This window comes from Rhinopithecus bieti, unplaced genomic scaffold (genome assembly GCF_001698545.2).
Source record: "Rhinopithecus bieti isolate Rb0 unplaced genomic scaffold, ASM169854v2 scaffold_19482, whole genome shotgun sequence".
Lineage (NCBI taxonomy): Eukaryota > Metazoa > Chordata > Mammalia > Primates > Cercopithecidae > Rhinopithecus > Rhinopithecus bieti.
Genome location: NW_016809768.1, coordinates 1,031,458 through 1,053,504, shown reverse-complemented (window position 1 = coordinate 1,053,504; position 22,047 = coordinate 1,031,458). Strand labels below are relative to the sequence as shown.

General features: G+C 42.7%; 1 long non-coding RNA gene across 2 annotated transcripts in view; it reads right to left on the bottom strand.

Moving 5' to 3' along the window:
* Positions 1-2,746: 2,746 nt before the first annotated feature.
* Positions 2,747-22,047, bottom strand: part of LOC108540998 (uncharacterized) — an 87,490-nt gene continuing 68,189 nt past the window's right edge. For both annotated transcript variants that reach the window (XR_001888828.1, XR_001888829.1), the window contains exons 4-5: positions 7,558-7,867; positions 2,747-3,546 (exon numbers count right to left, since the gene is read on the bottom strand). This is a non-coding gene — a long non-coding RNA (uncharacterized LOC108540998). The remainder of the gene's footprint in view (positions 3,547-7,557; positions 7,868-22,047) is intronic.

Genomic DNA, 22,047 nt, shown 5'->3' with positions numbered 1-22,047 from the left:
AGCAGACCACCACCTTGGCCAGGCATGTGCACAATGCAAAACAAGACAGTGGCCCATCCCATACGACTCCTCCTACCCAGGGCAGGACTGCAGCCGAGGGAGTGGTAGGTGAGGAGCAGAAGAGGTGGGGCCTTGACATGACCACAGGAGGCAGTGGGTGAGCAGGACCAAAGACTTATTACCCTGAGAGCACAAGTAATAACATCCTTGTGATCTCCCCTGCCTAGGGAAGGGCTGGACACTTGAGATCAGTTGGATGGTTAAAAATTGAAGAAGGACTTTTCTCTTCTTTCTTCTGACAACCAACTTTAGGCTGCAGACAAGTCCCCATGTCTGTTTCTTTTGTTATTCAGTTCAGCAAGCCAAGAAAACATGAGTTTCTTGCCCTGAAAATCCAAGCTGTACCATTTCCAAAGAAGCAGTCATCAGAAAAGAACAGGGTCTCTTAGGAGTTTAATTCCAGTGCCCAGAGCAAAGAAACATGCTGTCAGCTTCCACCTTGTTGAAGAAACGCCTTCTGAGTCAGACTACTTTTCCATGGAAGCCAACCGCTTTCCGAATTTCCTGGAAGGGTCTTGGCCATGAACCTCAGTAGCACTTATCTCAGAAGGTGACCCAGGTACCAGGACAGGGCCCTTGAATTCCTGAGGGTGGTGATGAGCACACAGTGCTGCTGGTCCCCTGCCACTGTCTGTCTGTCTGAGTTCCTCCTCTGTACGTGCCACCGTGACCTGCCCTAACAGGCTTAGCCAGCCCTGGGTTACCCCACTTTGGAGAAACAGAAGGGATTTGGGGGATGATTCTTATGACTTGGGCAATGATGAAGAGTGGTGGGGGCCCTTGACATTGTGTCTCCTGGAGTGATGTTCTTCGACTCCAGAATGCAAGTGAAACACTCAGCAATGAGCAGAAACCACCCACGTTTTGATTTTAAGATGGTCCATCTCATTTGAAAGCACTCCTCTGACCCACTGGGCAATTTCTTGGAAATGTCCCAGTTCTTGGGAACTCTGGGTAATTGTGCTGACAAAGCTGATGCAAAGAAATTAAGGGGAATCCCAGGCCTGTACAGGAAAACAGGATAGTGTTGCTGACCTCTTACAAGCACCAGTCGTTATAAGGACACGGTTGTACGTGGAGGCTCTGGAACTGCCCTTGTAGTGTCTGTGAACCTTCATCTGCCTTAAGACCTTGAATAAGATTTGTCCTTTGCACTTTTAAAACCGATAAGGGCTTTCGTCGCTGGGAAGAGGAAAGCCAATTTGTTGGGGAAGAATTATTCAGAACTGTCTCCCAGGCCTCGAAGGATAAAGGAAGAGCATTTGCAATTTGAACAGAAGGCACTGAAAGGCCGCCTTTTAGACTCTGAGATGTGAGAGGTTGATGCACTCTCAGTCTGCCTTCCATTTGCATTTTAACTGCCGGGCAAAGCCATTGTGAACAGGAAGGGCCCCACCCCTGCACACACTGGCCAGGCAGCTGGACACTCTGCCCCATTGTTGGCAGGTGTTTCTGAAGGGGGCCGTGAGTTCAATGCTCTTGTTTCAGTTTCTTTTGGTATGTTAACATCTCCTCCTTGTGAAAGAATTTGGTCTATTATTTGACTCATGCAAATAGAGAAATAGAATTCCAAACCATTAGCCTACTTATTAAATATTTATAATAAGTAGCTGGGATGAAAATACCTGTTCTATAGGTATGTCACGTGGGGACAGATAAACCAAGACCTGCAAATACTTTTATATACTCCATATAAAAGGCCCCACAAATGCTATCGAGGGATGGTAGAAATTGCTATTTATGTGCTGCACATTGAGGACCATTGAAGTCAATCTCCAGTGATGCTCAGCTGTCATGAGTCAGCTCACAGAATCCCACTTGAAAGACTGAGAACTGTGGAAAGAGGTTTCAGTCAAGTGCACGGACTTCCCATCCAGAAAATCCCATTTCATCAACAATTGTCTTGTATAGAATCACAGAAAAGAAGTGTTAAGAAAAGGATACCCACAACTTAGAAATAAGGCAAAAATAAAGTATTGTGCCCTCTTTCAATGTCACACTAAGCAGTGTCTAACAATCTAACAAGCCCATGTAAGGTGCACCTGAAGCTCTAAAATAATTATTTTAAATTTTTATTTAATGCTTACAATTGACGTGGTGAACAATGTAGAGGAAGGATACGTTGCAAATTGTTTCTGTCCAGTAGAAAACTTAATGAAGCCCAAATGTTATGAATTAATTCATTATTTTTGACCCATGGGGCATTGCCAGTTTTGTTTCTAACTTTGCCATCTTGTAACTGCCCCATGGGTCCACCTTGCCCGCTGCCTCGACACAGCCAATTTACCAAGACAGGGGAATTACAATGGAGAAAGAGTAATTCACACACAGCTGGCTGTGCAGGGGACCAGGGTTGTGTTATTACTCAAATCGGAATCCCTGAGCATTCGGGGATCAGAGTTTTTAAAGATAATTTGGCAGGTAGGGGCTTGGAAAGTGGGTAGTGCTGATTGGTCAGGGTAAAGATGGAATCATAGAGGGTCAAAGCGAGTGTTTCTTGCTGTCTTCTGTTCCTGGGTGTGATGGCAGAACTGGTTGAGCCAGATTACGGGTCTGGGTGGTGTCAGCTGATCCATCAAGTGCAGGGTCTGCAAAATATCTCAAGCACTGATATTAGGTTTTACAATAGTGATGTTATCCACAGGAGCAATGTGGGGAGGTTCAGACTCTTGTAGCCAGAGGCTGCAGGACCCCTAAACTGTAATTTCTAATCTTGTAGTTAATTTGTTAGTCCTGCAAAGGCAGACTGGTTCCCAGGCAAGAAGGCATAGTTAAACCATGAACGAATTCCTTCCCAGAGTTAGTTCAGCCTACACCCAGGAATGAACAAGGACGGCTTAAAGGTTAGAAGCAAGATGGGGTCGGCTAGGTCTGATCTCCTTCACTGTCTTCATCTCCTCGATTATAATTTTTGCCAAGGTGGTTTCAAGCCTACTTATTGTTTTTCCCATTGATCATGTATGCTAGTCTCTTCCTTAGAACCCGCTTTCATCCTGCCTGTTCCCTCATGCAGGAGTTAAATATACCTTCAGAACATGCTCACTAGGTATGCGTATGAGTTATGCTTTATAAACTTCAGAAAATTATACTCTGAAGGCTGTCTGGCAAAGTGTTTAGAAAATAGTGATACTCTCGATGCTAGATTTATAGCAACAGGTCCTAACTAGAGAAAGAGCTTTTACATATATCCCAACTGCCCCTCGGTGTGGAAAATGAGGGGACGGGGCCGTCAATCCCCCAATCTCTGCCCAAGGGGATTGTGAAAAGCCACCCACGAGGTGTCAATACCTTTTTCATGGCAGAGCAGCTATTGCAGCATGAACATTGTACACACATTCAAAAATATTTTATGGGTAGCAGCTGAAATAAATATTATTTCTCTTTTTTGAATGAGAGTGAAATCATAGCTGGTCCTCCTGAGTTGTTCACGGAGTAATTCTTTAGTCATGGTCTCTCACTGTCCTTTCCTCTTGAAGTTCTGTTATCCTAGAAGAAAAACCAAACAGTACGTAGAAAGATAACACAAGGAAGAACCCTGCTCCAGACCTCTTCTATAGGGAACTTGACATTTTTTCCAGGAAACTCAACTTGTTTGTAGTGGCAGATATCAACGGGAGAGTCCCGGGAGCACAATGGCTGTAGGAAAGGAAGTTGTGCTGCCCCGTGTCCTTTCAGAGCTCCCATGAAGACCTCGAGAGCTTTTCCCAGGGCTGCTCGGCTTATCTACCACAGCTGTATTATTTATAGGGTCAGAGAAAGTCAAAGTATCACGAAGTGTTCGTGGATCAAACGGAGCCTCCTAAATGCTCACTTCCCAAGATCCACTTGGAAACATCTGGGGTGTTTTCTGCACAAAGTATTGGCTACTTACAAGGTCAGTAGCCTTGTGATAAATAAGATATATGTTCTCCTCTGAACTCTCCTAGAAGACGGTGGGAAAAGACAGGGAGCTACCTTCTCCCTAGAGACGTACAATTATTCTGGCCAGCTTAGGTGGTTGAGACAAGCAATTTTCCAATGAATTGCAGAGACTGAATGGCCAGGCTAACCAAAATGCACATCATACTGAAAACAACACACTTCAGGAGATAGCTGACATTTCCAGTTACGACTTTGGATGAAGGAATAATGGCTTCAGAAAAGTCTAGTGGAAATAGAATATGTTGCTTGAGAGGGATAGCGTATTAGCTGATCAGTGCTTATGAATTAGAGAAAAGGGCACAGAGGAAAGAAGTCAAAGTGGGAAGAGCGTTCAAGACACCTCCAAGTGGTGGAGAGCAGCCCAAATAAGGGCTTTCTTTCTGTTGCTATGCCTGTGAAACAGGAAAGGTTTCCTCGTCCCCCTGGCAGGGCGTGTGATGGCGGTGTGATCGCTGCTTCAGTGCCTCGCTGCTCACACCTCTAGGGGAGCATACAGACGGCTAGGCTATGGTGCTCCGACCCCATGGCAGTGACTAGGGGTGAATGTTTACAGCCCCAGTGGGCGTGTGTTACAGGGTGCTCTTTAGTTTAGCCATCCACAAGGGGCTTGTGTTAGTCAGCTCAGTTAGACCCCTGCCTTATTGCAAGGACAGAGGCTTTCTGTATCCTGGGGTTCTGGCCTTGGTGTACTGGAAGAACTGGATCACATGTGAGCTTGGAGAATGAGTGCAAGGTTTTATGGAGTGGCAGTAGCTCTCAGCAGATGGGGGAGCCAGAAGGGAGATGGTTTTCTCCTGGAGTCAGGCCACTTGGTGGCCCATCCCTTCTCTGACTGCCCCAGCCAAACTCTGTTTCGTTCTGCTGGTGCCTGTCGGTGTGCTCTTGACGTCCAGCCACTGGTGTGTTCTGCTGATGTGCTCCTCACGACGTGCAGTCACTTGCGTGTCTGCCTGCGAGGGTCTCAGGGTTTTTATAGGCACAAGATGGGGGTGTGGCAGCCAGGGTGGTCTTGGGAAATGCAACATATGGACAGGAAAACAAAAACACCAGTCTTCACCTAGGCCTGGGGGCACAGGCCTGGGGATGGAGCCCTAGCCAGGGACTACTCCTTCCTCTACCCAACACTTCCCTTCCCCGCTTCCGTATCATTTATGTATTTATTCATTTATTTTTATTTTTATTTTTGAGATGGAGTCTCGCTCCGTTGCTCAGGCTGGAGTGCAGTGGTGCAATCTCAGCTCACTGCAACCTTCACCTCCCAGGTTCAAGCGATTCTCCTGCCTCAGCCTCCTGAGTAGCTGGGGTTACAGGCATGAGCCACCACATCCAGATAATTTTTGTATTTTTAGTAGAGACGGGGTTTCACCATGTTGGCCAGGCTGGCCAACTCCTGACCTCAGGTAATCCGCCTGCCTCAGTCTTCCAAAGTGCTGGGATTACAGGCGTGAGCCACTGCGCCTGCCCAGCCCTTCTGTATCATTTAAAGGGACCATGTACTTCCCTTCCCAGCACTTCCCTTCGTATCAACTGGGGGTGGGTTGGGGAAAGAGCACTAGGCGATGGCTGGCAGGACGGCCGAGGGAAGACAGGGAAGAAAATCTTATTTTCCAATTTTATCAAAACACTTACAGTTTCACAAAACATTTTCTTATTTTTACAATCTCTGATGATTAAATCTCTCTCTTTCAAGGAGCCCTTATAGCTTCAGTCATCATGAGAGGGGCTCTGAAGTTAAAAAGGTTCGAATGTCAGTTTTGCCTCTTCCTGGCTGTGAAACAGCAGCTCATTCACTGAACCTCTCCAGTCTGTTTCTTGATGTGTCAAGTGGAGGCAAGAGAGCTTTGTCCATGGCGTTTGGTGAGAATTGCATGTACCTGGCATGTGAGTGCTCAGTGAATGCTGGGAAGTGGCATTTAGTTGCATCGACCTACTAAGAAAAGCATCCAGATGTTTATTGAGAGATGCAACCTGGCATTTCAGATAGGCTTGAATCTTTGTATTATTACAGCTTCTAAATAAAGAATCCTGGCCTACTACTAATGCTCCCACTGGAAAGGGTATATTGTTATTATTGGCAGTGACAATGGTATATTCCACCCAAAAGCAAACTTCAAGCACAGTGCATGGCTAGAGCAGAAGCTCCATAGATGTTTGCTCCACCTTCGACAGCATGCTTCATGTCTTCAGCCAGAATGCCAACTGTGGATAGTCAACAACCCTCAGAAAATACCAATTACGTGAAGTGCCGACAGGAATCTATGAGATGTCCCGTAAAGCTGAGGGCTCTAGGCAGTGGATTAGGGGAAATCAAGGGAGGCAGGCACCTGATTTAATAAACAGAGTACAGCAAAGGGGGAAATCTTTCTCTAATGCTATGTTTAAAATACATTTTCCTTCTGATGACTCAGATTGCCTTTTTCTTCTGGCTTTAATGATCTCTAAGCTACTGCTTAAACAAAAAAAAATGCTCTAGATGACATTAAACTCATACAAATGTATATAAAGATGAGCATTTATGAAATCACAAATCTTGTGAAATGTACCTATTTAAATCCTCGCCTATTTGGCCTTTGTTTAAGATTTTTATAAAGTGGACGAGAGAAGCAACATATGTATATTTCATGTAAATTGCTAGTTCAGCCTTCACTTCTGTTGGCACTACCTGCTTTGAGCATGAAGGGTATAAGTAAAGTCCTGAGTAGAGAATTTTTTGGCAGGGCACGGTGGCTCAGGCCTGTAATCCCAGCACTTTGGGAGGCTGAGGCAGGTGGAGCACTTGCATTCGGGAGTTCGAGGTCAGCCTGGCCAACACGGCGAAACTGCATCTCTACTAAAAATACAAAAATTAGCCCGGCATGGCAGTGCACACCTGTAATCCCAGCTACTCCAGCAGCTGAGGCAGGAGAATCACTTAAACCTGGGAGGCAGAGGTTGCAGTGAGCTGAGATCATGCCAGTACACTCCAGCCTGGGCAACTGAGCAAGACTCTTGTCTCAAAAAAAATAAAATAATAAATAAATAAATAAATATAAAATTAAAATTAAAAGGAATTTTCATGGGGGCACTGAAAACGGGGTTCTTGCTGGCTCAGGAGGCTGACTCAGGTCTGGAAGGCACCTCACTGATAACCTCCCATGTGGCATCACCTGTCTCTCTTGAAGAGTCATCACAGCCAGGGCTTCCTCCTCCTGGCCAGGCTTTGGCAGGCCCTCACTCTTTCCCCTGCCACAGTTGAAGTTTCCAAGCTGTTGCCACAAACACAGCTTTCAACCTGCCATACTGGTGGTCACCAAGGGTGATCCTGCCATGTCACGGCTTTCAAAGCAGCTGTTAATGGCACTGTTTGCCAGTGGATGGGCAGGAAGGTTGGAGAGATTTCTCCTCTACTGGCATGACCTATCTGCTAAACCTTTGTGCTCTGACAGTCCCTAAATGAAGACACTTGGTCAGAGAACACGTGAAGGCTGTAGTGCATTGAAACTATGTCTTCAGCCTGACAAAAATCAGTCAAAATTAGCTTTGATCTTGCTAGTTACTCTCCCTCCATTTACAAAATCTACCTAGGCTTGGGGTTACCTGAGGAGGACGCTGGAGAGTTCAAAGAATCATCAAATCATTTTTATTTGCATCCAAACTTGGAGAAAATGTCACTATGAAAACCTTACTGAGAAGGCAGTCAAATCAATGTCCTTCATGAATAAAGCTTGAACTTCAGACAAAACTGCAGTGGTTTGTCGCATCCCTGTGAGGACAAAATCCCTTCAAAGAAAGATTGTTCACTTTCCACTTCCTTCGGATGTGTGGAGAAAGAGCTTCAGGAAAGCTCACTTCCTTCAGACGTCCCAGATGGCCCCGAGGTCACCACAGCCAAGTACAAATCGAACATCTGAAATAAAATTAAGGACAGGTTTGTGGATTTCTGGGGAGAAGTCCAAGGGTGGCTTTCTGTTTTCAACAGTGACCACCTCCCTCCCTTCCTCCTTCCTCTTTTCTATCATGGTCATGATGTTGGGTGGACAACTTGGTATCAAAGATAAATGGAAATCAATGTAACTGTATCAATGGCTACTAATTTAATACATCTCCACCATTAATACTCATTTACTTATTTAGTGTGCTGTAGTTTGGGTTCTATTTTAGTGATCATAATTTAAAAAAACTCTATCTGTAGGACTTCCATGGGTTCAGCAGTAATAAAGTTCTTCCAACACAGTGTTCTACCTAGAATCTGTAACTCCACAATCAACAATTCTCTAATGAGAAGTGTCTTAAGAAACCTAACCTTCACCTTTTGGAAGGAACTGTTGTACGTGCAAGGGGTGCCATAAAATACTTTGAGTAAAATTAATTTATGGCATTTCACGATGAACAACTTAAATATATTGTGGATACACTAAGCAAATGCATATTTAATTAAGAGAAGTGTTAGACAATTAGGGGAAAACACTAAAATGGGAAAGTAATATATTTAGCAATCACCTGTTGTTAATTTGGAATACATGGCTATATTGCCTGGAGACATGTTGATAGTTAATAAATAAGATTAGCAAGTACAGGGGTTGCTTTAGTTTCTAAAAATTTTATAATGTGTATTAAGCTCTTACGCTGAAAGACTAGATCAATTATTCCAATAGTAACCATTTGTCTCGTAAAACATTCACCAGGTTTGCCTCATAAATTTGGATTTGGAATTAAAAGGCCTAATTAGCGTCACAATTTTGTTCATACAGTAAGAAAGAGTAGACTATGTATAAAAGTATTTTCAGTTAGGAGAACATACTCCTTTTGCTACACTTGGTTTTGAGGTATGAAGTGTGTATTTTTATGTGGAGTTAGGATTTGGGTTTTCATTTTAATGATGTTTGTGTGAAATAGATTTATAAATTAGATATGAAGGCAGGACCAGCCAAAGCCAATTTCTGATTAATCCAAGAGAGAGTAATGCTTGACTCTCACCTACTACTACTGTGCTGACAGAAAATTCTCACTTAAAACAACAAATTCATGTTAATATTTAGACATGTTTTGATAACAATAAGAACACTTATACAGAATGCATAAGCATCCTTCTAAGTATGTACACACATCAACTCATGTAATCTTCACCTCAGCTCTTGAAGTACATATCACCATCACCATCACCATCATCATCATCATAGTCTCCTACCTTCCTTCCTTCCTTTTCTTTTTTTCTTTCTTTGTCTTTCCTTCCTTCCTTCCTTCCTTCCTTCCTTCCTTCCTTCCTTCCTTCCTTCCTTCCTTCTCTCTCTTTCTCTTTCTTTCCTTTCTCTCTTTCTCGCTCTCTCTCTTTCTTTCTCTCTTTCTTTCTTTCTTCTTTTTTTTTGACATCGTTTCACTCTTACTGCCTAGGCTGCAGTGCAGTGGCATGATTTTGGTTCACTGCAACCCCGGCCTCCCGGGTTCAAGTGATTCTCCTGCCTCAGAGTTGGAATTACGGGAGCCTGCCACTATGCCCGGCTAATTTTTGTATTTTCAGTAGAGACTGGGTTTTGCCATGTTGGCCAGGCTGGTCTTGAGCTCCTGATCTCAGGTGATCCACCCACCTTAGCCTCCCAAAGTGCTGGGATTACAGGCGTGAGCCACTGCATCCTGGCATCATTGTCTTCATCATCACTATTTTAAAGGTAGGGAAACCACAGGCACACAGAGTTTAAATAACTTGTCCAAGATTAGCCAGCATGCATGAAGGAGTTAAATGTAAACCCAGATATTACAGCTTCCTAACTTGGGATTTTTTATTTGTTTGTTGTAGAAATAGAGTCTTGCTCTGTTGTCCAGGCTGGAGTGCAGTGGTACAAACATAGTTCACTACAGTCTTGAACTCCTGGGCTCAAGTGATTCTCCCACCTCAGCCTCCCGACTAGCTGGGACTATAGGTACATACCACTATGCTTGGCTACTTTAATTATTTTTTGTAGAAACAGGGTCCTGTGATGTTGCCTAGGCTGATCTCAAACTCCTGGCCTCAAAGGATCCTTCTGCCTTGGCCTCCCAAAGTTCTGGGATTATAGGGATGACCCACCACTGTGCCTGTCCCTAGCCTGGGCTCTTGAGGACTAGCCCTCTTGACTTTTTCCAGGTAGAGCCCGTGGGTGCGAGTGACTGTTTCGGGTGTCACTCTAGTGCTGGTGCACATCTCATGGCATTGGGAGAACGATGGTGATGTCTGTCTAGCATGCTCCGTGGATCCTAGGCATGTCTACTATGAATCACCTTACTGCCTGTGAAACACAACATCATAGCTCATGTATAGAGACATTTCAGTTTCAAAATGTAATATTGCCCTGAAATGTCGAGTGGATATTTTGGTAATCTGCACTAAATGTTTTTGCCAAATGAGACACTCACTCATTGGTGGGTGTTTGTTTCCATTTAAGTTTCGAAATTACAGGGTTTCCTTCAGGTTTTAACCATTCTCTACAGTGTGGTTGAGTTTTAAATTAAGCCTGCTGAAAATAGAGATTAAAATTGGTTTGGCCACAAGGTTTTCAAAAGTATTTTTTTCCCCTCTCTTTCTTTTGTGTTTTGTTTATGTTAGGATAAGAACATTTAAAAATGAATGAGAGGTCAAGGTACCCATTTTCCTCTAATGATACTTCTTTTCCCTTTCTTTTTTCACATTTTCTTGTGTGTGGTGTGAGTGTGCTTAATTACTTTGTTTACTTTCATTTAGCCAAACATTATAGTCTATTCATTTGTAAGTATTTTCATTTTCAAGGAACTGTTGTCTCATGCTTACATCATTCTGATGTTCAAGTTCTGCCTTTCTTCTTTTGTACTTAGAGGCAGACAATTCTCTGTTCACAATCCTTTTGTCATAGTTTAAAATATGGGTTGTAAGGTTTATCAGTAAAATGAACCTTCCTAAGATCAGCATAAGAGATAGTAGGGCTACTAAAGAAAGTTATCAAAAGAGCATCTAAGGTCCTTAAGCTGTTGACATATTGTCACAGCATATTTCCAGTTTGCAAATTTTCAATCCACAAAATCTATAATTCAGATTGCCTCTAAAATTTGTATTCCCGAAGTAATAATAATAACAAAAGGGACTTACTACTTTGTGAAATACTATTTTAAACATAATCATTAACTCACTTAACCTCACAATAACCTCATAAAGAGTTGTTATTTTCAGAAACACAGTGATTAAGTGAAATTCCCAGGTTACATTGCTAAAAAAGATAGACCACAGAGTCATAAAAATATTTTCATTGTCAGTTTTATCATAATATATTTTATTTAGCACCTTTTATAATTATCCAAGCTATTTTATTGGGAATGTATTTTACGTATTGCTCTTTTTACAGATAAGACAGCTAACAAGTCATAGTAGTTAAATAACATGTGGAAGGTCAAAGATCATAAAGTCAGTGTTGGAAATCAAGTTCTGCTGGCTCCAAACCTGTGCTGTTTCAGCTTCTCCACAATTCTTTACATTCACGGGCCTCAATTTTCTCAGGTGGAAAATTTTAAAAGCCCCTTTGATTGTAATAATTTATTACTGAAAATGAGAGACAACCATTATGGCCCTGAGTCTGAATACTGATAGTAATTTTCAAACAAAATAAACACTTTTGGGGTGAGATAAAACATTTTGATAGAAAGGACTTTTCCAAGGAGACTCAGTTTGATGTGCATGGTCTAGATTTTCTGTGATCTTCTGTAATCGAGGGAAAGGCTTAAATAATTGGAAGCTTTGAATGCTTAATATGTTCCTAGGGTCATCCATCCTTCTTTTATATGACTTGTCTTGGCTGGATATCTGACAAGATCTATACAGTAGAACACACACAAAGGTCAAGCATAAGGGCTTGTTATTTAGGCATTATTGGCTCTTTTCCTCATTTTCACTATTTATGGAGCTTAGCTTTTCTTTCTATAGATACTGGTTTCTGTTGGGTATCATATTCCTTCTGCTTGAAGAACTCTAACATTCCATGTGGTACAGGTCTTTGGGTAATAAATTCTCTCTACTTGGTTTTTCTGAAGAAGTCTTCATTTCACCTTTATTTTTGACAAAAAAAAATATTTCCACTGGATATAGAGCTCTGGGTTAGCAGTTGTGTTTTTTTCAGTACTTTAAAAACATCACTCCATTGACTTATGGTTTGCATAGTTTTTGTTGAGAGGTTGGTTGTAATTCTTATCTTTATTTTTCTGTATGTTTTGTGTCCTTTTCTTGTCTGACTGCGTCTGACTTTCTATTTCTACTTGTTTTTGAGAAGTGTGATTATAATATATCTAGATGTGTTTTCTTGAAAATTACCCTGCTTGGGATTCTCTGAGTTTCTTTGATCTGTTGCTTAGATGTATTTTGCTATTTTTGGAAAATTCGTGGCTACTATCTTTCCAAGTATTTCTTCTCTCCATCTTTCTTCTCTTTCTGGGACTCCAGTTATAATCATATTAACAAAAAATGTTATTGTTCTATCGGTCTCGGTCTCAGTTGTTCTCTCTGTTTCTCTCTCTCTCTTTTTCTTTCTCTATGTCTTTCTTTCCCTCATCTTTTCTTTTTCTCTTTGTGTTTCAACTTGGGTAATTTATGTGGCCCTACCTTCAGCTTCACTGATTCTTTTCTCAGCTATGTCAAATCTACTAATGAGCCTGTCAAATCTGCTAATGAGCCTGTCAAAGACATCCTTTATTTCATTTCCACTAACATGGTTTTGGTTTTGTTTTTAATTTATGACATTTCTATTAAACCCTTTCTTGTAGTTTTCATCTTTTTGATAAAATTTTCTATCTGTGCACACACATGATCTACTTTTTCATATCAAACATATTAATCAACTATTTTTAAGTCTCTATATCACAGTCCTAACAACTATATTATTTGAGTCCAGACTATTAGTTGCTTTGCATCCCCAAAATGGGTTTTTTCTTGCTGTCTGTGTGCCTTTGGCGGTGGAGGCTTCCTAGTTTTTTAAATTAAAGCTGGACATTGTGGCTAGAACTCTAAATACCATGTCTATTCCAATAACCATTTATAAGCCATATCAATAAGAGTAAGGCAATGATAATTGATTCTACAGGTCCAGATGGGATTTTAACACATAGTTGGTCCATGACACATAAGCCTGGTGTTGCCATGAGTCCACAATGGTAATGAGTAGCCCAACCAGTCTGGCTACATACAGAAGTCCCACACACTCAAATAGCTTGAATAATAAGAATTAAAAGTAGTTGGCTGGGCGCGGTGGCTCAAGCCTGTAATCCCAGCACTTTGGGAGGCCGAGACGGGCGGATCACGAGGTCAGGAGATTGAGACCATCCTGGCTAACACGGGTGAAACCCCGTCTCTACTAAAAAATACAAAAAACTAGCCGGGCGAGGTGGCGGGCGCCTGTAGTCCCAGCTACTTGGGAGGCTGAGGCAGGAGAATGGCCTAAACCCGGGAGGTGGAGCTTGCAGTGAGCTGAGATCCGGCCACTGCACTCCAGCCTGGGCGACAGAGCGAGACTCTGTCTCAGAAAAAAAAAAAAAAAGAATTAAAAGTAGTTTGTCCCACTGTCCCATTTTTTATTCAACTTTGAAAATAAAGGAGCCATGCATGTCTTATCTCTTTGTATGTGTTATTTTCTGAATGAATGAACAAATGAGCTTCTCCTGGGTCAGGCTGCTAGAGAGGGTTTTTAAAGTGATCTCCCAAACTCTCTAAGCTACAAGAACAAAAATCAACAAATCAAGCCACAGAATGAATTTCAGGGAAAATATAATCTGAAGTAGACATATAGGAAAGTCCTCTAGCACTAAAACAAAACAAAATATAGTTGAAATTACACCCCAGTTTAAATAGAGATGCTGTTACCCAGTGTAATGCCTATGTGACACAGCTAAAGCTCCACCTGCCCTAACTCCAATGATCTTTATGAAACAGGATGCCTGTGACAAAAAGTTTTCCTCTGTAAACAGACCAGCGGAGACTGGTTAGATCCAAGATGGCTGACCACACGACTTCAAAAAGACTTTAGGCTTCATTATAATCTCATTTCCATGCTAAATGACACTCTCACCAGTGCCATAACAGTTGCCAATCACCATGACAATGACTGCAAGAGGCCATAAAAGGGAAAAATGAAGGCAGCACTCCAGTTCCAGGAAGTTCATTGCCCATTTCCAGAAAAGACATGAATATTCCTCCCCTGGCTTTTAATATCCAACCCCTTCTTTAGAGGAACTCTGTATTTTAACCCCCTCACCCCTCACTAGTGGAGAAGTTGATTTGTGAGCCATGCTCCTGCTTCTCAATTCCATGGCCATGGAATAAAGCCTGCCCTGCTTTCAGTTTCATGTATCAGCTTCATGACACCGAACAGGAAAAGATTCCAGTTTTGGGGAACCAGCTTTGTCAGTAACGATGCCAATAGAACTTGATAAGCAAAACGAATTTCATTGAATATTAATTAATTAATTTAGTGGTGCTTGGACCATTGGCTAGTTATCTGGGAGGGAAAAATCTCGATTTAAAAAAATATGTGACCCCTTCAGAATCTTTCTCAACACATTCGGGATGGCCACTACCAATTAACTGGAGTTAGCATCTAACTGGAACTTATTTACCATTCCTTTTTTAGTATCTTATTTCTAATAGATTAAAAACAAATTAATGATCTCAAAGATTTACATTCACACAAGTAGATGGTAATTTTGACAGCTAATCTTTGGATAGTCAAAGACGTAAGTGCCTACGTTCCTGAACAAATCACAAAGGAGCAAATCAGTAAATCTGAGCACATAAAAATTTAAAATATCTTTCTAACAAAAAATATGGCCGGGTGCAGTGGCTCATGCCTGTAATCCCAGCACTTTGGGAGACCAATGTGGGTGGATCACCTGAGGTCAGGAGTTCAAGACCAACCTGGCCAACAGGGCAAAACCCCATCTCTACTAAAAAAAAAAAAAAAAAAAAAAAAAAAAAAAAAAAAAAAAAAAAAAAAAAAAAATACAAATATTAGCCAGGCATGGTGGCATGCACCTGTGGTCCCAGCTACTTGGGAGGCTGAGGCATGAGAATCACTTGAACCTGGAAGGTGGAGGTTGCAGTGAGCAGAGATCGCGCCACTGCACTCCAGCCTGGGTGACAGAATAAAATTCTGCCTCAACAGAAAAGCCAAAAAACAGAAATAAAAAAACCCAAAAAACATAATTAACAACATGAAAAAATATATTTACATATAATATTTTTAAGCAAATATAATACCAAAAAATTATACACACAGAGCAGTGACCTGGATTGTGACAGTCACACCTCCAGCATGACCTAAAGCAAGGTGCATAGTCTCTATAAGCTTCAGTTTCCTCATCTCTAAGATGGAGCTATTGATGAGGATTGCTATAAGGTTTAAACGAGTTAATCTTACTATGCATTGCCTCATAGTAAACATTGTGTAGTAAATATGTGTTTACTACGATTACTGTTGTTTCCAACTGAAGCTGTACCTTCTTTCAGTCAATATTTAGAACTAGTTACTATTTATTGTTTCATTACAAATATATGATCATTGAAGTTTTCAAACTAAAACTTTTAAAACAATTAAGATTTTCTGCTCATCATCACTGGTCATTAGAGAAATGCAAATCAAAACCACAATGAGATACCATCTCATGCCAGTTAGAATGGCAATCATTAAAAGTCAGGAAACAACAGATGCTGGAGAGGATGTGGAGAAATAGGAACACTTTTACACTGTTGGTGGGAGTGTAAATTAATTCAACCATTGTGGAAAATAGTGTGGCAATTCCTCAAGGATCTAGAACTAGAAACACCATTTGACTCAGCAATTCCATTGCTGGGTATATACCCAAAAGATTATAAATCATGCTACCATAAAGACACATACACACGTATGTTTATGTGGCACAGGATTGCTATAAGGTTTAAACGAGTTAATCTTACTATGCATTGCCTCATAGTAAACATTGTGTAGTAAATATGTGTTTACTACGATTACTGTTGTTTCCAACTGAAGCTGTACCTTCTTTCAGTCAATATTTAGAACTAGTTACTATTTATTGTTTCATTACAAATATATGATCATTGAAGTTTTCAAACTAAAACTTTTAAAAACAATTAAGATTTTCTGCTCATCATCACTGGTCATTAGAGAAATGCAAATCAAAACCACAATGAGATACCATCTCATGCCAGTTAGAATGGCAATCATTAAAAAGTCAGGAAACAACAGATGCTGGAGAGGATGTGGAGAAATAGGAACACTTTTACACTGTTGGTGGGAGTGTAAATTAATTCAACCATTGTGGAAAATAGTGTGGCAATTCCTCAAGGATCTAGAACTAGAAACACCATTTGACTCAGCAATTCCATTGCTGGGTATATACCCAAAAGATTATAAATCATGCTACCATAAAGACACATACACACGTATGTTTATGTGGCACTGTTCACAATAGCAAAGACTTGGAACCAACCCAAGTGCCCATCACTGATAGACTGGATAAAGCAAATGTGGCACATATACACCATGGAATACTATGCAGCCTTAAAAAAGGATGAGTTCATGTCCTTTGCAGGGACATGGATGAAGCTGGAAACCATCATTCTCAGCAAACTAACACAAGAACAGAAAACCTAACACTGTATGTTCTCACTCATAAGTGGGAGTTGAACAATGAGAATGCATGGACACGGGGAGGGGAATGTCACACACTGGAGCCTGTCAGGGGGTGAGGGGCTAGGGGAGGGATAACATTAGGAGAAATACCTAATGTAGATGATGGGTTGATGGGTGCAGTAAACCACCATGGCATATGTATACCTATGTAACAAACCTGTACGTTCTGCATATATACCCCAGAACTTAAAGTATAATTTAAAAAATTAAGGTTTTCATAATCATAGATAAGACCTCTTTGGAATCTTTTCTTCTAATTATATGTTTATGTTCTCTTTAGCACAAGTATACATTTCACTGCATAAATTGTTATGTTCTGCTTTGTCATTTACTATTTGCTGTAGCTTGAATTCTCCCCTCTATCATTAAATGCCTTTAAAATCTGATTTTACCCTGTTGTATTTAACCGTTCCATTTTCAGACATTCTGGCAGTTTGCTTAATTTTATTATAATAAATAATGCTGTGATGAACATTATTGTATAAACAGGTTTCCAGTTTCCAGGCATAGTAGAGATATTCAAAATTTATTTGTTTGAATGGAGAGGTGGCTAAGTGGACGAACAGAAAAATGGGTGAATGTGTGAATGTTAAGCACTGGAATCTAAAGATGTGAAGAAGATATACAGGTCCAAGTCTATCCATTGACAGGTGAAGTAAGAATTCAGACTATTTTAAAGATAAAAGAGTCTTGAGAATATTCAAATACTGAACAAAAAGACTCAGTAGTTATGATTGTGGACTGAACATGGAGTGAGTATGACTGATGAGTACAAATCCCTAGAGAGAGGAAAGGAATGAGATCCAGAACAGGTGTGGAGGGTAACTCCTTCAGGAGTCAACCTATTATTTCATGACTGGAGAGAAGGAAGCAAGGAGGCAAGGCTGTGTGTTCATGCAGGTATGTGTAGAAGCAGGAAGAAAGTTGAGAGAGTTCTGAGGCTCCAAGGGCCCCTTTTTGTTAATATCAGCATGGCCTTTCCAAACGGGAGGGGCAAAAGGAGACGAAATCAGAGTTTGGGAAAAGAGTAAAAGTTTGAGAAAGCTGTCCTAGATTTCCGCAGAATATGAGAAAAGGCTACCAAGGACCACACAGAGGGATGGCCAGGCAGCTCTGAAATATGGGTTGAAACTGGAAGCTTCACAATGCTATGTAGAGCAGCAAGAATTGTCACTGGGCTTTCCTGGAAGGGAGAAATAGAAGGACAAAGACAAGGAAGATAATGACTTGAGGATCTGCGCGAGAATATGAATGTTGTGGCAGCCCAAATCTGGGCTGAATATTATCAGAATAGTGAAGGTGAGAGAGAGGGGAGCAGATGTATTGCAAGATGACCAAAGGAACAACTTCTTGGAGATTTCTCTGAGTCTCGAACAGAAGGAAAGGGATCAGAGAAAGAAAGAGCTGGGATGATGGGAGATTGTGGTCAGAGAGCTCCCAGGGGAGAGGAATTTAAGATTTTAGAAGTAGATAAATTACAGGGACATGTCCCAAATAGGGGCCTTGATAACAAATGCCCTAAGTAAAGTGAAAGAATGTGCCAATGGGTTGAGAAGCTTAAAGAACAATGGCCATCTGGTCAAGGACAAGGGACATCCACGTCATCCAGAATAAGGGTGAGTCTTGGAGCAAAGCGGGAGACAAACACCCAGTGCGAATGTTTTCTGTGAATATGGGGCCTTGACTCAACTGAATAAATGATCAAGGAAAAAGGGAAGAAAGTGGCAAACAAGATGGCGGCATCTTCCTGCTTAAGAGCAGATGAAGTAGCCTGAGAGTCGCCTCCGGGAGGGAGTCTCAAAGAAGAAATGGGATTGCAATGAACAAAGGAGGGCGAAGGGCCTTTTAAGCCGAAGCTGTACCGTGAGCAGTCAGAGTTCCTGACCTTCGGGAAACCAGGAGGACAGGAGAGTGGCAAATCTATGTGACCAAGGCGGTGTTGATCCCACAGCACGTAATGGCGGGACTGTTGCACCAGGGAGACTTACAGAGTCATGAGTAATGGAAAGTGTGTTCCCGTTGTCAAAATAAATGAATAAAATGTATTTTATGGGGTGTTATTTTTAGTTTTATAAGGCCAGATGTTCCAGCTGTACATTGCCTTATGTGCCTGTATTTCCTGGAAGCGAAAGCGTCTCCATTTTCCTGACAGTCTGGAAACACCTCGCTCGGCCTCCATTATCCAGAGCCTGCTCTCCTATGGCCTCACTTATCTGGATCCTAGGAACGAAAGCAGAGGGAACACATCAGGACCCCAGACAGCCAGAATCAATGTCACAAAGCCCACAGGCTGTATTTGCTGGATATCAGCCACAGTCTATTTTAGTTTAAGGCAGCTTGTAACAAAGTTCAGTTGTTTGGTTTCCTAACCCAGAGCAACGCTGCAGGTTCTGCTGTGAAGCACTAAAAGGAAGAGAGGGAATAATAAATCAAAAGGACCAAGTCACACAGGGGCCAGGCAAGAGAAACATGAGAGGCTGCCACGTTATAGGATCATCAGAAACAGCTGAGGGCGGACACAGAAAAGCTAGGAAATGAAGCGACATATGGTTTGCGGCCATTACTCTGCTCTAACCTTGTAGAACTCTGTGGAATCCTGTCATAATAAAACAGTTCATTTCATCTGAATTGGGGACCCCCGAGGTCTGATCCCCAGAGTCCCCAAGCCAACTTTTCCCTCCTTAGCCATCCAGCTTCTTGGGGTGACCCTGCGTGCTCATGCAGGTATGTGTAGAAGCAGGAAGAAAGTTGAGAGAGTTCTGAGGCTCCAAGGGTCTCTTTCGGTATTAACCTTTCCAAGGTGGAGGGGCAAAAGATGAAATCGGAGTTTTGGGAAAAGGCTTCTCTCCCACAGAAGCCAGGAACAGGCCATCCACCCACAGCTGCCACCTTGCCATCTTCTCAGCCCTCAGACCCGCTGCAAACTCAAGGACCTTTTGTCTTCAAGGGTTTTATGAGGGTTTGGGGTCAGAAAAAAAAAAAGAAAAGAAAAAGAAAACAGAGAGGGTGACAAAATAGATATAGGAGGAAATTTCAAAGACCGAGATACTCTCCAAGTAGTCATTTTCTGGTCAATAAATATTTGTTGGGTAAATTAATGATCTGTTTAGAAATGAACTCGGGCATCAGCCCAGCTTTCCTGGCCCCTTTCTGAACCAGCTGTCTCAGCTGTCCCCTGGAAATCACGATGTTTTATGTCTGTCAGATGCTTTAGACACTTGGGATGCGGGAACAGATTCTTAGTCTAAGCATAAGTAGACTCCTGGGATAAGGCTAGGGGCTCCTGGGGAACCCACACACAGCATATTCCTCTAGATGCCCCTTCCCTCTTCTCACCCCCCGGCCCCTCCTCTAGGACCCTTTCTCTAGCCGACAGTTCCAAAGATGCCTCCAAGCTGGCCGGTCAGTAGATCTAAGAACAGGCTTCTACTCAGAGTCATTTGTGCACATAGAGAATTCCTGGAGAGTCTCCCAATGTGGCCCATTTTGGTTATTTTTTGGTATAAATAAATAAAACTTGCCAAATGTATTTTAGAGAAATGTATAAAATGACTCATGTTACACGTTTTGGTGGCTCATGGCTTGGTCTTCAATGGTGGAAGGTTCACTCTGTGGCCTCCTGCACTCCAGATCTGTGCAGAATCCATGGATGGTTACACAGTTCACACACAGCTCTCTCCTCCCCAGTTGCAGACTACTCAGTGTGGTGAGTGGCCCGCCATCTCTTCTTCTCAACACGTAAGGGGCTGTGTGTGTGAAAGTGGTGACACAGAGATTCCATGGAGCAGGGGTTCTTGTCTCGAAATAACTTAAAATCCACCTAGAGAGACTCTTCTGAGAATCAGATGGGTGGTGCAGAGACGTGCCCTCCAGGAGTGCAGAGCATGACTTCACACACAGATGAAGTCTTCATTCAACTCCCCAGTCACTCAGTGCAAACCCTTGATTCATCACCTATCATGTGCCAGATGTGTGTGAAATAATAGAAATACAGAGATATACAACTCAGTCTCTGCACTTGAGAATCCCAGAGCCTGAGAGGGCAGATAGACATGCGAACAGAGAACTCCAGTGCAATGAGGTAGGGATCTGGAATTACTCCCGGATTTTTGGTTTGGGTAACTCAGGGATGGTGGTGCCCTTGTCTTAGGTGGAAACCAGAAGAAAAGGAGGCTGCAGGGGAAGATGGTGGGTCCAGCCCAGGACATGTCCAGTTAGCTGTGCCTTAAGTGGAGATTTACGAAGACCCTTCTCTGAGCCAGCACTGTGCTAGGCTTGAGAGCAGCAGAGACTGTCCCTGCCCTCAAATAATGTAGTATGGAGCAGAATGAGTCTCACACAACATAGTATGGATGCAGAATGTCATGGAGGAGGTTTGGGGGCTGCTAAGGATGAAGAGGAAAGCATCTCTTGCATGCATACTGGCAGGGGGAAGGGGTACAGAAAGGTACTCTGTTCTGGGAGTCCCACAGAGAATAGCTGCAGGAAGGAGGAGGGTCCCTGTAAGACAGGCGGCACAGCCCATGGACAAGAGTGGCTGAGTGGAGAGGGCATCCTCCCCATTTCCTCTGGGAACACAGTGCAACTTTGGGAACTTGAGGACAGCAGGGCTCTTTGAGGAGCTCCTGCAGCCAGCAGCACTGGAGGTGGCAGTGTTTTCCCCACAGCAGACACAAGATTCTGGGCTTTAGGTCTTCCTGGCAGTGGATCTCAGTGCTGCACACCAGAGCAGAAGTACCTGCAGGAACTCTTAGCAACCAGGCTTGGACAACACTGGACTCCCAGACATCCCTGGGTGTTTGAGAGGGGCGGAGTTTCTGCACTTGGCAGGTGGCTGCAGGGCTCACAAATGGGTCTTCACTGCCAAGGAGTCCCCATTGGCACAGACACCTGCAAAGGCCTGAGGAGGATGCCCTACTGGATAAGACGTCGTCTGCTGAGTGCAGTGGTGCTGGGGAAGGGAGAAGTGAACGCTGGCAGCAGGAAGGACATCTTCACAGCAAACATGCTTCAACCTGCTGCTGACTGACATGTATCCAATCACATTCCAGGTGCACTTTCTGTTGAAGCATTTTTTGAAAGCCGTGTAATCTGACTTTCCAATACACCCGACAGGCAGCAAAGCCCCATTGACATGGCGACCTCCCCAAGGTAGTTAACTCGTGCGCACTCCCATTTCATTCCACAGGAATTAGGGAGTGTCTGTCCCTGACAGCAGGGAGCACGGGGTCTGGTGAGGAATGAGGGGCCCCTCAGGAGCTGAGGTGCCTGGCCCACTTCAGCACCACCTCCAGGTGCCTGTTACCTGGTGGGCAGAATCAAACACCCAGGATGGGAGACATCCATTCCAGAAGACTTTGCCCATCTTCCTCATCTGGGAATGACAAGAGGCAGGGCTAGGGCAGGGAGACCC